Source organism: Desmodus rotundus, chromosome 5, assembly GCF_022682495.2.
Source record: "Desmodus rotundus isolate HL8 chromosome 5, HLdesRot8A.1, whole genome shotgun sequence".
Classification (NCBI taxonomy): domain Eukaryota; kingdom Metazoa; phylum Chordata; class Mammalia; order Chiroptera; family Phyllostomidae; genus Desmodus; species Desmodus rotundus.
Window position 1 is genome coordinate 43,611,848 of NC_071391.1, and position 16,513 is coordinate 43,628,360.

Genomic DNA, 16,513 nt, shown 5'->3' on the forward strand with positions numbered 1-16,513 from the left:
AAAATAAACTAGTAGCATTTTTAAAATTATGTATTTCAGTCCAAATGAGACATGAGCCAAAACTGGATAGCATATTTGATTACTCCTTGTGTGCTAAAAAATGACAGAAGTTACTGAAAATATTCTGTTGTTTAATTTTCACAATGCCTTAGGCAAATTTTGTTAGTTTTCCTGATGAGAAACTGAATCCCATAGAATTTATTGAAGGAGATTATTTGATGGAGGCTAATATGTAGCAAACCAGAATTACAATAAAATTCTCAGTGTCACACATACACACACTCATCTGTCACAGGCAGAGCTGCCATAATCTGGACGGCAGCACAGAGGATCTGGCATCTGAAACACCAGACTTCAGTAAAAACCACCCTCATGCCCCTGAAGGCACAAACCTGTTTCATGTGACACTGATGCAGCTTATATTTCTCAATAATTAGTAAAGAAACTGTTTATTAGGTTTAGACACATTTTATACTTAATGACATTATTTTTGATAATGATCCCAATGGTGGTATGTTTTTTATACGAGGACAATTTTTAGTAAACAAAGCCAGCATTCAAGTATCTTATTCAAAGTTACACTGCATGAGTTGGGAGAGATTGGACTTGAACTCAGACACCGTGAACACAAACGTTCTACTTGGTACCTATTATTTATGATACTGTTTCCTTCAGTCCTTGATGAAGAAGGAACATCATGGTTGAACTGACACGTCACTGAGAACTCATTTGTACTGAATGTTTCCTATACAAGACCTTGAATAATATACAAAAGAAGTTGAAGAGCTTTCCTTTTTATTCTCAGTGCACAGGACATGAAATTGTAAATTTGGTGTAGATGTCACCTCTATACAGGTCTTTTTTTATGATACATTAGTCATTTTCTCTGGGATGATAAAAATAGTGAATTAAGTTTCTTTACTAATACAAACACGACATTGGGAAAAATATACTAGACACAAGGCAAATTGTAAACTTTTTTGTTAAATGAAGGATGTTGACATGAAAAAAAGGAGGTAGCAATTAAAAGTAGGGAGAATAGTGCAGATCAGCTCGGTGTGTTAGGTGCACCCAAGGCCAGAGGTGCTATAAAGAAGTGAATGAGGGTGTAAGATTTAAGAGCTTGGAGAACACAGTGTCATACGGATCTTACATGTCATGGCATTGAAATATGGATCAAATTTCTGAGAAAATGAACATGAAGAAAATTTATACATGAGAAACTCAAGGTTTGTGACAATATAAAATGAGACAGTGCCAGCATCATAGTCTAGGAAAACCCCAACATGACAGGGAAGGACAGTCACACTGAGGGTTAATTCCAAGGGATCAGAGGAGGAAAATTCTACAAAAGCATTATATTTGAACTGATTTTCTAATCCCATAACCCAGAGGCATTGTTTAGGTTAATCACTAGAGGTATCAGAGTGTTTTTAACCACATACCCCCAAGTACCAAGTCTGTTTCTCTGATATATCTACCTCCCAGTAATGTTTCCCTGATGTGATAACTGGTACACCAATTACAGCAGAAGTATTCTCATTTGTATCGAAATGGGACTCATGTGTCACTTGTCTCAGGTCCACAGAAATAGTAACATTTCATTTGTCCTTGCGGGGGGTCAGGAGGTCCAGGGTAATGTGAACTGTAGAAATAGTACTGGGTTGGGTGAGGGGTATGATGTGTCTTTATTTGTGACATTGCAGTGGGATCTTGAGAATAATATGAGTGGAAACTGGGAAGAATTAGTTCTGTTCTTGGTAATAGGTATAACACTGGTGAAGCATATATGTATGTGGTGTTGGAAAGGAATTATAGGTCTCAAAATCACAGACAATAAAAACACAAAATTCTGAAAGATGATGAGGACAGCGGCTTTATGATATTTACCCTGATATTGGTACACATCTGTCAGCTCTGAAATGGTAAAAGTTCATAATAATAAATATAAGCAAAGGAGTCAGCACCACAATCTACTTACTGTCTACATCAGGGGAACAACTGGGGTCTCTGTGAGGTAGTACATGGGGAGGTAGTTCCATCAGGAACTACCACTCGTTCCCCTGATGTAGAGATGTGAACAAGACAGCTGGTCACTCCTCACTATGACATATCATCAGCACATGATGTCCATCCTCCTTTGTCTCCTCTATCCACACCTAGAAACTGAACCCTCCTCCCTCTTTCAATCCCACCATCACCAGACCCCCACAGCCACCCACCAGCTCTGGCATTCCTCACCATTAAACACTTGCAGCATCTCACTCAGGTCAGGAGCTTGGAATACTATCCTTTCTTCCTTGGAGATAGTTTTTGATTTCTTGAGAGTGGAAGTCTTACTCCTAGAGATGACAAAAAAGATCCCCAAACCTCTGAATTTTGTCTCTCCACAACTACTGATTTTGTCTATTCACACCATTAAGCACTTGAGCCTCCTTCCATGGACTCCTGAGAAAGGAGAGAGTAGATTCCTGACCTTGGAGCCAAAGGAAAATGCTCATGTCTAACTTTACAGTACAAAGTGTGTGATCTTACTTGACCTTGCAGAAGCACAGTTTATTCCTTCCAAAATGAAAACTAACCTCCACCTCTCTCACCTCTTGGAATCATATAAGATTATATGAAATAATTTTTTTAAAGAAAACTTTGGTTCCAAAATAATGTGAGGAAAGTCAGAATGGATATGGAGAGATATTACATGAAAGTGAGGTTGCAGAACCTAGCTCCTACTTGTTTGAGGTATATCAAGTGGGGGAATCCTGTTTGGAGGGGTCAAGACTTTAAAGTCTGCTCTAAACTAGGGAGGACCTCAGGACAACATCTGAGATTTAGGTTCTCTGGGAAGATAGAGTAACACTGGGAAAAGAAGACATTATGTATAGCATGCTAATTCTATACATAATGAATAGTCAGAATTCTGTGTGTTTCAAAAGCTTCTTGCAGCCATGTAGGTGTGCAAATTGAGACACAAGGATGCTGCCCTTTCATTCTTGCTTAAAAAGTGCATGGTCAAGAGGAACCAATTGTTTGCACCAGAGACAAAACATTCTTTGTGATTGAAGTCTGTTTTTTTAAAAATAAAGAGAGCTGTATGGAAGGGACCTGGTTTCTTCTATTTCCAAAGGAGAAATTTAAATATGAAATAGTCCTCTCCAATTCTGAGTGCTTGGCAGGTAAAGAAGACACAAGCAACCCACAATAGATCAAGCAGCTATGAAATATGGGAACCTGACTTAGATACAGGCATGCTGGGTGAATAAAATTCATGAATTCACATGGATCTGACACTGCAACATCTCATCCCTAACAGCTGCTGACCCAAACTCTGCAACTCCCTCCTCCCAACCTAAATTCCCCACTACACAAACTGGTCCATAGTTAGAGAAACCAGAAACTGGTTGCAATAGTTAGAGAACACTTAAACCATTATATGTGAACAGAAATTTAAGATAAAACTACACCCAAATTTTCCTGCCCTGAGCAATATTTTATTCTAATTATCCACCAGATAACTTTAATGGCTTTAAACCTCTTGTCACAGCACAAAAGACCATCTCTGGTCTCCCACACATAACTTCCATGATGCCATTCACTTCCTAGGGAGAAAAGAGAAAACACCAGTGAAGGAAGTAATAAGCTTCCTCACATCTCTAGTCCCAAATATGGTCCCAAAGTGAAATCCAAAGAGTAAAGACAAGATCTAAGTCAATCATTCAAGAAGACTCATGTGAAGTTTTCAGGTTTCCTAAAAGGTAGAAAAAACTTTCACCTTGTGGAACCACAGCATGAAGCTTCTACTACCTGGACATGAAGTATATTTAAGAGGAAAACATGAGTCCCATGATATTTTACCTATGTTCATAAGGCTGTCATGAGATAATTTGAATAAGTCATGGCTTGTTCATTTATTCAATATGAATATAAAGTGATGTACGATTACTTGTCAAGCACTAGGCCATAATTGGGAGAATGAAAGATGAGTAGATACAGTATTCCTCAAGCAGTTTACAACACTTGTACTGAAGATACAAGCAAACAAATGTATTCATGTAGGCTTTTCTCAAGTCTCTGCTCATTTTATACACTATCTATAATTGGCCACATCCACTCCTGAAATTCAACATGTGCAATTTATTTCCAAGTTTTATTTTTACTCAGTTTTGTCTCTTAAATGCAGGTTAATATATTCCCTAGTAAAGAAACTACAGGAACTAGTACCTTTGGATGCTTCATATGTACCTTATTCTTCACCAAACAAATTGCTCCTCCCTCCCTTGTACCCCTTTGTTCATATTACCAATATCTCCTCAGTCACTGTCCTAAACACTACAACATTTACCTGCATCTCATTCTCTACGGAGCCATTTTAGTCCACGTTGTTAACAGTTGTTAGTTATCTGAATTTTTTTATCTGAACTTTTTTATTATCACAGATATATTTCTTTGAACACATATGTACCAATATATTTGGTCTTCTCTATCTCAGACTAACTTCTTCCATGACACCATAAACTAGGCAAACTGCTGGGTTCACACACACACACACACACACACACAATTGCTTTGTTCTTTGTATTAGCGCTTTGTGGCAGTATGACAAAAAACAAAAGTGGATGAAGTAGAGAAAAAGAATTTGAGGGAGAGTTTTAATTTTAATCAAAGCTTAATTTTGAAGCTCAAACATTGGGCTTCAATACATTGAAGATCAAGTATTTGGTCTATGTCATTCTCCAAATTCTATTTATGCTTTCTGTATTGACTTTCTCCTCTGTTCATGAAGAAAATATGAATTGAATCTCCTTCCAAAAATTCCTGAGAAAAAGAGAACTGGTCTTCCCAGTTATATCAAATAATTCTGAGGCCTGCATGGCACTGGCCTGCGTTGGATCAAGTGCCCATATCAAAGCATCACCGTGTTGTTGCTGTAATGTAGAAAGCAATGTTGGAGGCAAGTATCCACATTTTACTGGAATTAATTTTGTATTAATCTGAAATAGACCATGATAAAGTAGAATGCATGTAGTATTTAGAAGAGCAAGCACCACAAAAATAGGAAATAGTAAAAGTTAAATTTTTATACTAAAAATAACTGTTGAACTCAAAAAAAGCTTGTCAATGAGAAAAAGAACAATGAAAATTGCTGACAACATATAGAAGCAAATAATACAATGTAAATTAAATAGAGCTACATCAACAATTGCATTAAATGTTATTGTCTTAGACCACCAATTAAAAGGCAGAGATTTTTGTACTAGAGATTTTTGTATAATTACAAGGGATATTTTAGATTCAAAGATACAAATATGGCAAAAGAAAAAATATAGAATTCCAGTCAAAATGGTGGAGTAGGAAAGAGCTTGGATTGTCTTCTTCCACACACATATGAAAAATATAATTAAATTAAAGAGTAGCCACCCTTGAAAACCACATGAAAAGGAACTAAACAGAACTCCTATAACTAAAGATGTAAAGAAGAAGCCAGCTCCAAATTGGTAGGAGGGGCTCAGACAAAAAAACTGGGTGGTAATATACATTTCTGTGGAGGGTAAGAAATAGTAGGAATATATTGGATGCAGAGGTACCTCCTAATAGACGCAAAGTCCCAGCACCACATCCAGCTCCTCAGCCAGGACTGACTGCCAGTGCTGGGAAGAGGAGTCCCCACAACATCTGGCTGTGAAAACCAGCACGGACTCAGTCCAGGTGAGATGGAGGGCTACTGAAAAACCTGGCATCTTCTTAAAGGGCCCTGGCACAGAGTCACTCCCTCACAAGCACTCGTCCTAAGTTCCAGAGAGGAGACAGAAGCTGGCAAAGCACCAGAGACTTATGAGGAAAAACTGAATTATCTGGCTGCAGGTAGAGGGCTGGTGGGGCAACTCTCCCAAGGACTAAAGTGCTGGCAGGTGCCATGGTTCTCTTATGGAGCCCTGTCCATACACAGCCAGCAGCACAGGCCAGGGGCAAATCTGATTCCATTAACCAGGCTAACACCACTCATGCCCCATCCTGATGATTCTCTGAGACTCCACCACACCCTATTCAAGCCTATGACTGAATCTAAACTGAACTTTCCTAAAATCTCTCAAAGGTCCACAAACCCTAAACAAGCAGTGGCTAGTCTCAGTGTGCCCTTTCTCTTTTGCTAAGTGGCCCCAGGGTGGCAGTAGTGGCAGCTGACCTTGGTTAACAGCCTAGCATTCCCAAATCCAGCACAGGAACCACCAACCACAGATCACTTTGTTGCTTCTAATAGGTGGTGCTCTGACAGACAAAGGAAGTAGCTAACCATGGTTCACACCAGAGCCCCTCCAAAGAAGCCCTAGAATGAATACACCTGGTGTCCAGCTTCAGACTGACCAGAGTACCACCCAATTAGGGCCACAAATGACACACCCAAAGGGTGGACACAGCAGGCACATGAGCCCACTAAAGTGAATCCCACTCCATGGAGTCAGCTTCTTCACTGGAGTCAATGCCATTCCTCAGTCACTCAGCCTGAGAGTCAATCCCAGACTCAGATGTACCAACAGCAATTAAGGCAGGAGAACTACACAACCCACACTAGGGACACCCCTACAGCACTGCGCTCATGTGAACACAAAAATGGCAAAGGACCCTACTACATAAGGCCACTCAGACAAGACTGGAAGATATGGCAGATGTACCTAATACATAGAAATAAACATAGGGAGGCAGCCAAAATGAGAAGACAAAGAAACATATCCCAAATGAAAGATCAGGAAAATACTTCAGAAAAATAACTAAACAAAATGGAAGCCAGATGCAGAATTCTAAACAGTTGTTTTAAGAACGCTCACTGAACTCAGGGAAAGAATAGATGATCTCAGTGAGAACTTCTAGAAAGAGAGAGGACCCATAATGAATTACATAGAAAGCATAAAAAAGTCCAAGTGAGAAAGGAGGAATGCAGAGAGAGAATCTTAAAAACAGCAAGGTAAAAGCAGTTGGTTACCTATAAAGTTTCCCATAATATTATCAGCTTATTTCTCAATGCAAATTTTTCAAGCCAGAAGGGATTGGCATTAGTTCAGTGATGAAAAGTAAGGACCTACAACCTAGATTACTCTAGACAGCAAAGCTATCATTTAGAATTGAAGGAGACACAAGGAGGTTCCCAGATAGGAAAAAGTTTTACAAGAAATGTAAAAAGGTCTTCAGAGGAAGAAAAAAAATTATAATGGCATCTATAGACCATTTCACACAATGAATGCACAATACAAATTCTTTTCAAATTTATATAAAGCTTTTTGTATATACAACATTTTAGGTTATAAAGCAAGTGTCAATACATTTTATAAGTGAAATAATAAAATATATGCTTTTGATTAGAAAGGAATTAAATTTAAAATATTCAGAAGAAGTATAAATCACCCTGTGTTTGTAATTACACATTAGTTTCAAAGATACCAAGAGTTGAACAACAAAAAAAATCACAAAACAAATTTGAAAATAAGTTAGATAGAATCAAAATAACAAGTAAATAATACAGAAGTATAGAAAATAGCAAAAACAATGTATTTATATCATTAAAAATGATACAGGAAAGATTGTGTCAAGTCAATGGTCTAAATTCTCACTTTAAGAAACTAGAAAAATAACAGCAAATTAAATACAATACACCCACATGCATATGCACACTCATGTATAAATGTGCATATACACTAGCACAAGGAAACAATGTAATTAAGAGCAGAAATCAATGATATAGGAAGGTTAAAAATAGATAAATTAATAAAACTATTCAGTTTATTCTTGGAAAACATCAATAAAATTAACCAAACATAACAAGAACAAAATCACCTCATAAGAAATAAAAGGGGACATTACTATAAGTACTGTAAAAATGAAAGAGATTCTGCCCTGGCTGGTGTGGCTCAGTGGATTGAGCGCCGGTCTGCAAATTAAAGGGTTGCCTGTTCAATTCCCAGATCAGGGCACAAGCCTGGGTTGCAGGCCAGGTCCCCAGTAGGGGGCGCATGAGAGGCAATCACGTAGATATTTCTCTTCCTCTCTTTCTCCCTTCCCCTCTGCCTAAAAATAAATAAATTCTATTAAAAAGTAATCAAAGAGATTCTAAAGGATTATAATGACTAATTTCATGTTTACAAATCTGACAACTTACAATGGACAAATTTCTACAAAGATGTACATTATCAAAATCCGACTCAAGAAATGTTAAAAAACTTAAGAAAACTTAGTATGGTATATTATATTTTAAAACTTTCCAAAAAAGAAAGGCCCAGAGTGAGATGGTTTCACTGGTGAAGCTACTGAATTATTAAGGAATAAATAATACCAATCTTTCATAATTGCTTATTCAAAAAATACAGATGAGAAAAATCTCAATTCATTCTCTGAGGAAAAAACAAAACCAAAACTCTTGGAACATGAGGAGGTATCTGAAAACTGTTCTAGGGTAGATCACAGATATAGGGGCCTATAGAATATAATTAGAAACAATGAATCTTCTCTCCAAAGTCAAATTTTTGCACTACAATTGACACATTAATAAAAAAAGTTTTTCCCTTGTTATTCATGCATTCAATTATTCCTATAACCTCTGAAATAGATGCAGGAAAAGGTCACTGCAAGACCATGGGAACCTCAGTGTCACCAGCAGAAACAGCACAGCCACACAGCACAGCAGGAAACTTAGTCTTCATTTTCCTCAAGTTCATATGCTGGGGTTTCTTCCCAACTCTTACCTGCAGCATCTTTACCGTTGATCCCTGCAGCCGATGCTCCAGCTCTGAGATGAGATCTCTCAACACCTGGCTCTGCTGGACCAGCTCACTCTCAGGCTGGACCAGCTCCCTCTCAGACTGTTCCAGGTCATGGAGAATATCTCCCTCCTCCTTCACCAGCTTTTGCAGCTCCTTCTGCTCTTCAGTGTCCAGAAAGCCTCTCAGTTTTTTAAAACAGTCCTGGACACTTTGGATCTCATTTGTATTTGATTCTTCAGGAATGAGAAAGAGTGGGGGACTAGGCTGTTAGGCAGAGATCGGAAGCCAGAAGAAGAAGTGTTTGATTTGGAAGTTCTCACAGGGAAGGGAGATAGAAGCAGGAGAACAATTCTTGGGGAGGCTACTTTTTCCTATTACTTTCCTCATCATATTCCAAAATAAAGGCCTCAAGTCCACATTATTGAAGCCAACCCTAAATAAGATAGGACACCCGATGTGGCTCAGCTTTCACACAGCTGCCCAGAACAACCATGTTTCCCTGCATTACTCCTGACCCCCATCCCCACCCTCAGCTAGCTGAGCACCGGGGGACAGAGCTATGAACCATTGAAAATTGTATTCCCATAGAAGAGTGCAAGGTCTAAAATAATGACAGAAATGAACACAGAAGTCACTAGCCATTCTCACCAGAGAGTCTCTCTGAGAATCATAACCTACAAATATCTGTGTTAATTTTTGACAGGTTCTATTTCAGTCCCACCCCTATAGAAAAAGGATAAGGAATGCCTAATAAGTGACTGTACTTACCGACTGTCAGGTAATAGAAGGAAAAGAGCTCCTTGCTACTAACACCCAAGGTGCTAAGCGATTCTTCTCTAACTCTCTCAGGGAGTCTCCTCCTACCTCCCAGGAAGTCCTCTCTTCTCTGATGTCAGCGCCCAACTTCTCAGCTTTCAGCTGCTCAGCTCTCAGCCTGTCCAGAGCAACCTGTAGCTTTTCCTGTGAGGAAGGAGCCACACAAGAATCTAGCTGTGGTCTTTCTCAGCAACAGAATAGAGAACAAAGGGAGAAAAATCTGGCTGGTCTCTGAAGAGACTGAAGTTTAAAGTAACTGTGAAACAGCAGTTAGAATCTGTGACTTGAAGGAAGCCTGATGTGGTGAATGTGTTCTTTAAGACTCATGGGATAGAAGCCACCATTCCCATGTCGGGAGAAGACTGATTCTCTTTGTCCTAGAAGAAACCTGATACTATAGTAAGGAAAGAATTTAGGCATCAATCCACCCAGCTGCCCACTTACCCCTCCTGTCCAAAAGGTGCAATGACAGCTCTGCTTCGGCACCAAACCTCCACCTGTTAGCACAAGCTATAAAAATATCTACTTCTTGTTTGAGTCTGCTCATTTTGTAGTCATGTGGAATGCACAGAAATGTCCTTTGGGCCTGGGAAGGTGAGCATAGGAAGAAATGTGATCAAAGTAGTCTAGCTTGGGGGCTGGGGAAAGCAGCAACACAAGGATTGAGAGTTATTTTGCATATTAATAATGGCAGGCAAGCTTCCTACCTATATGCAGAAATGGTTGTTTTGGATATCAGAAACAGCAGACTGGTCTCCCAGTGTGAGTGGAGCCAAAAAGGTATGCATGACTTTAACCCATATTGTAACTGGGAGGCAGCTCCCCCAGTTACAGTGCCCGTGCAGGAGCTTGGAGATGGTTTGCTCCACTCCACAAGGACACGCCCGCCCGAAATAACTACGGCAGCCAAGAAAGGCAGAGAATATGGGAGTGCTAGCAGGTGTAGCCAATTGTGGGGAGTGGAAAGTGGGGTCATGGAGGAGGTTCCAGGCTGGGATTTAAACTAAAGGCAGACCACCATGTGGGTTGGGGGAGAACAATGGGAGACCATGGCGGGGAAAAGGGATGAAAGGACTCTCCCTGGTGGGCCATGAGGAGGTGTCACATGGTTTTGGATTAAGAACTGGAGACAGCAGTGAGACAGCCGATGATGCTGTGGACTTCTGTTTCTTTCTTCTGGAGGATGGTACTTCTGATTGGCATGTTCTGAGGCTGGTCTCACTGGGAACAGGGGGGAAGGCAGGACTGTGTGTGTTTGTGGGTACTTTAAAGTGATTTTGAAATTTAAGGGTGACATTCTGCCATTACTCTAAACCTGTTTAACTTTTGAATTAAGAGTTCCTTTCCTTTTCACCAAACTCTGGCATTGAGAGTCACAGTTTATACTGGCAGTGGGCAAGGACGAACCTAGAACAGAAAGACCCTGGGAGGTGGGGGGAAGGGCTTTGTTTCAGTAACAGTATCTTGGCCCCCAAATGGGTCCATTCTGTAACAAAAGTAGAGATTTCCCATCAAGTACTGTTTTCTGCCCTGTCTTTTCTCCATCCTGGTCTGTCACCCGGCAACCTCCTCTATGAGGAAAGTGTGGTGATCTCGGTGATCTTGAGACCTCTCACAAAGCCAGCAAATGAACTTCCCATCCTCCTTACAGAAGAGCAGGAGTTTCTCTCCATGTGCTCAGAGAGATTTCTCTTTTGCTCTTCCTCTGAGCTCAACTTGCCCTCCCTAAGTGTCTCCACTATGTTGGCCACATACCAATTAGGCCACAGGTTTGCAGGTTGGTAATGGCTTTGGTACACAGGGCAGCTGCTCTCTCCTTCTTCATTGACCTTGGACCTCTTGTTTGCAGTGATGCAGGCTTGGCAGAAACTCTGCCTACAGTCCAGGATCAGAGGTTCTGTCAGGAGCTCCAGGCACATAGGGCAGGTCACCTTCTCCTCTGTGTTCACCAGGATTCCTGAAGCCATCACAGCCATTCCCCTGCTCCCATGTGTCCTGATCTTAGGCTGCTCTGAGTCACAGATTATTGCCAGATTGGAAAGGTTAAAGGGGGCAGAGTGAGAAAGGTAAGAATAAATTATGCTAACTCTGTATAAATTAAGCACAGGGCAAGAACAATACTGAAGGACAAAAAAGAAAAGGTAGAGAGACAAGGAAAGGAGCTTGATGACCTGGTAAAAAGGACAATTCACACAATTTTAAATACTTTTAGTTCATCTGACATGACAAATTTCATTTTTATCTATGCAATGGTTATTACTATCCTTTACTTTTACACAACAGAAGGATGATATGAGCCCTTTCTACCAAGATCCTTGTGTGACCCAACATCTCACCCACTTCTTTCCCATCCTCAATGCAAAAACACATCCATGTGATGCCAAGACACATGTGTTTTGGTGCAAAACACATCCTCAATGATAAAAGCACCAAACCCCCTATGTGTCCGGGCTTTTATAGCCACTCCTCTCTCAGCATGCAATGCTGCCCCTGGTGTAAGTAGGACTCACTCTCAACCTCCAGTTAACTCTCTCCTTACGTGTTCATTTATCAGAAAGACCTGCTCTGACTGCTTATTTACAGTGTAACCATTGCCATCATTTGCTGTATTTTCAAATGACTTCTCTTATTATCAGGAAAAAATATGTGATAATGTGTTCTTGTATTGGCAAGAGCGAACCCTTTATCAGATGAGTATGTAGAGACTGTGAGTGACTACAAAGATTATTTATCTTCAATACACAGAGTGACGATGAGCCTAATGTATTCAGGGTCCCCTTCAGAGGTCTATTCCTACCTTAGTGAGTAAATCAAAGGCAAAACAGGTAACTTAGAAGGTTCTGAGAAGTCTCATGTTGATAAATGATAAAATTTCATGTTTGCCTGGAAATACACCAGAGCATCAATAGGAGCCCAAAGGTGTGTGTGTATGTGGATGATAGGGAGGGAGATAGTATAAATATACTCATTGGATCACACAAGTCACATACCTGGGGAAATAAGAACACAGGTGAAATGAATACCAGTACTGGGAACAAAGTATCAAAATATCAGGTAAGATTATTCAACTAATTTTTAATGACTATAAATTACATGCTAACAATTAAACTAATACCCACAAACAAAAAGATGAGTCTAAACAGAGAGATTAAACCACTATGACCCTAAATTTCACCTGGCAAGTAACAGTAAATTAAATAATTAGCCGGATTACCTATATATATACGCACGTACACACAAGCTGATGTGAGAAACACTACTAGAGAGGTGTGCATGCTGTTGGGAAATCTAATAATGGGGGCAGACAATCTCAGTTGTCCAGCAATTCCACCTTGAAAACATATGGGTTGAACTGAAAGTGAAGGAGAGGAAGGAAATATGGCATACGTGTGAGGAAAAATGTACTAGGTAAGGAAATGACCTGTTCATGAAAGACATATCACGGTGCAGCTGGTGTGTAGAAAACCGCGAGCCCTTTGGAATCCCATAAGCCCACAGTGACCATGATATATAGCACTTCCCAGTTACGTGACATTTAGGGGCTCTTTTCCAAGAGCAAAAGAAATTATCCACATTTTGCCCTCAGAGAGAGGAGGGACATAATTAGCTTTGCACTTGGGTGGTGGTGTATTAGATGGATCCACTGTGGAAATGGGAAGATGACTCAGATGCATGCACGATTGCCCATGGGAGAGAAGATGAGAGCTTTTTCAACAGGTAATGAAGCAAATAGAGAGCAGGGAAGAGAGTAAGACATAGGATGAGGTAAGAGGAAGAGATGGCAGTTAGATTAGGTATCTGGGAACAAGGAGTCAACATGAGGCTCTTTCTTCCTGCAGAGGTAATATTGGCTTACTCTTCTAATAAGTTGGGTATTTGGTTTTGGTTGTGCTTTCTGAGAAACTTATGAGGCTACAATAAGGTGGAAAGTCAGCTTCATAAAGCCATATGATTAATAACAAAATAGCCTGATGTGGAAAGTGCATTTAAGGACTTCCTATAGAACTCAACCTCAAGTTAATGAGCTAAGACTTAATTTTTCTTAAGGAAAGGGTGACTTTTACAAGCAACACTGTCTTCTTTAGACTCTTGGATGCTGTGCTTATGAACTTTCACAAGGCAAATAGTACACTGTAGCTCTGGGCTTACATAACCTAAGGTGGTTTCACACATATCTGGCTTATTAAAAGGCTGAGAGAACAGGAATAAAGGACCTTCTATTATAGTACTGTGAAGACCATCACTGAGAGCTCACCTGAGGCAGCCATTGTTGACATGCCCAGTTTCCTGTCCTGTATCCCTAGCTCAGCTAAGTGACCTGGAAGTTTATATCTTATCAGGTTGCATAAAGGGGAATGATGATCTAAATTGGAAATGATGCTGATAGTCAGTCAGAGAGGGTATCAGAGTGGTAGCACAGTGATGCTCATTCTCCCACCTGGACTCAACATGGCCTTGTGGCCCCAGTCTAGGCTCAGGAGTTCTCTCAGGAGCTCCAAGTGAATGGGATTAGGAAGCAATAAGAAAAGAAAGAAAAACATCTCAGTAGATATTTATGTCTTGATGGTTGCCAAAATTGATGATAAAAGACATATGTGCAGTATGAGAGAATTAGTTTTATTTTAGCTCTGTGCTAGGAAGGGAAATGTTATAAAGGCTGTATGAAGATGAATTTAGATCTACTGACACTGTCCACTGGTGCCACGTTCATCACACATGAAGGGAACCTGATAAGGAATGAGGCTGAAGGAGAACCAGAAGTGTATTATAGCAGATGTCCAGATACTGAAAACAGCCCAAAGCCTCATGGGGTTGGCCCCTGGCTGCAGACACTGTGGTCCAGATCAGGTTCTGTTGAACAGCAAGATCAGAAGTAGGCATTGCATCAGAGGTAGATATTAAATAATGTCTACTCCTATTTGTGACTTAAGCATGAGGAAGGAACTTTCAATTATTTGTCATTCCATTCAAGATCCAACCAATCCTGAGACACAACAAAAGCCTATAGAGAAGAAAGGAGAAGAATATGCATTTTGCCTTGGGGCTGCAGAATTTATTTTTATAGTGTGGCTACAAGGACCTAAGGTCAAATCACCTGTTGGACACAGAAGAGGAAAGTGCAGAGGAGCTTGAGTGCTCACAGGTGGAGGTTGATCCCCCACAACCTGAGCAGTGACTCCAGGTCTCCAGAGCAAGCAGGGAGATGCTAGATAGGGAAACATGAGTGGTATCAGTGCTGCAAGGCTATCACAACTGCCTGGACCATCCTCGAGGACCTATGGGTTTGTGCCCCATATCAGCCTGCCTAATCCAGGGACCTATGACAGAACGCTGAGCCTACAAAACCTCTGCCTTCAAAACGAACAAGGCTTATACCCAGGAGAACCCTAAGGGTGTAGGGCACAGGGAGTCCTGCACAGAATTTAAAAGACTTACAGAACTTGCCCCAGGACGCGAGACAGAAGCACAAGTTTGAGAAGTGCATAGACCATGAAGGCGATCCATCTCCTGCAGGAGGAGTGGAAGGCGGTTGGACTCTCACCGAAGGCAGAGATTTGGGGTGTGGGCTACAACGCTGATCCAGGCACTACCTAGCCAGCACAGGGCTTCATCTCCCTCTAACCTGTAGGTGCCGCTGGTTATGCCTGCTCCATCCCCCTGCTGCAGTCACTCAGAGCTGACTGGGGCGTGCCCATGCCCCACTCCTCTTCTCCCCCAGGGCTACACCCCTGCACCACCATTGCGACTCTACTGAAGCCAACCCACCACTGTGGCCCAGTCCGAGTCTTTGGCCCCGGGCAGCCCTCACAGGACGCCCTTTGAGCTGCTGGCTGGGTGACTAGGGCGGGAGGGGGTGTGGTTTTGTGCCCCAAGGTCTGTAACAGTGGAACACGGTATTCTCGGCAGGCTCCACCCTCCAGGCGCTGCACTGAGAGCAGAAGGAAACACCCCCAATCTTCCTGGAAACAATTCCTATTCACTTGTTCTGCAGTTCCAGCCTGAGGGGCAGTTGCGGGCAGGATTCACTCTACAAACCAGGGGCCTGTTGTCCACAAAGAGGATCCTGAGGAGCAGAGTGAAAATGAAAGTTAAATTCCTAGAAGAGGGGCAGGAAAGGAGAAATACTGTGGACCAATGAGGGGCTACCGGTGACTACATTCTTAATCCTAGCTGAGTTCTGCTCCCTGAAGCTGTTCTCCTGGCTCTCAGAGTAATTCATTTGTGGAGAATTACGTTTACCTAAGCTGTGTAATGTCACACACATTAACCCTATCTTGCTCCCTTACAAACTAGGTGTCCTGAGCGGGGAATAAAGTCTGTCTTTTACCTCACTGAGGACCCACACTGAAGTCTCACCTTTGTCCATGATACTGGCAGCTCTCCTGTCCTGTAGGCACCAGCTGAAGGAAGTGAATCTGCCCATTTGTGTCCTGTTAGGTCATGTGAGAGGGAATGGCTGCTCAGATCTGAAATTACCCCAGATGGTCAGTGAGAGGGGCTCTCCCAGACTGGTAGCAGGGCGATGCAGACTCTCAGAACCTGGATTCAGTATGACAAAATGACACTTTTCCTAAGTGGACTGCAGAGATCAAACTGTATGAAGTGCATTTATTGAGCAGTGTCATCTAATACTATGTAACAAGTAATCTCTATAATCCTAGCATAATAAAAAGGAAAAAGGAAAGTAATTGTGATGATAAATTTATGGAGCCATGTGACTGCCCACAGGGTTCCCAGATTAAACATTATTTCTGGGTGTGACTGTGAGTGTGTTGTTTCCAGATAAGATCAGCCTTTAGATCTGTGGCCTCAGTAAAATAGACTGAGGGCCTGAGCAGAACAAAGAGGCAGAGGAAGAAAGAAAGGGGTTCCTTTTGCTTCCTGCCTGCCTGCTTGAGCTGGGATGTACATTTCTCCTGCCCTTCCACTAGGAGTTACTCCATTGACTA

The 16,513-nt window shown here is 41.3% G+C and overlaps 1 pseudogene; it reads right to left on the reverse strand.

Moving 5' to 3' along the window:
- Nucleotides 1–1,076: 1,076 nt before the first annotated feature.
- LOC112317594 (tripartite motif-containing protein 5-like) lies at nucleotides 1,077–11,539 on the reverse strand (annotated as a pseudogene).
- Nucleotides 11,540–16,513: the final 4,974 nt, after the last annotated feature.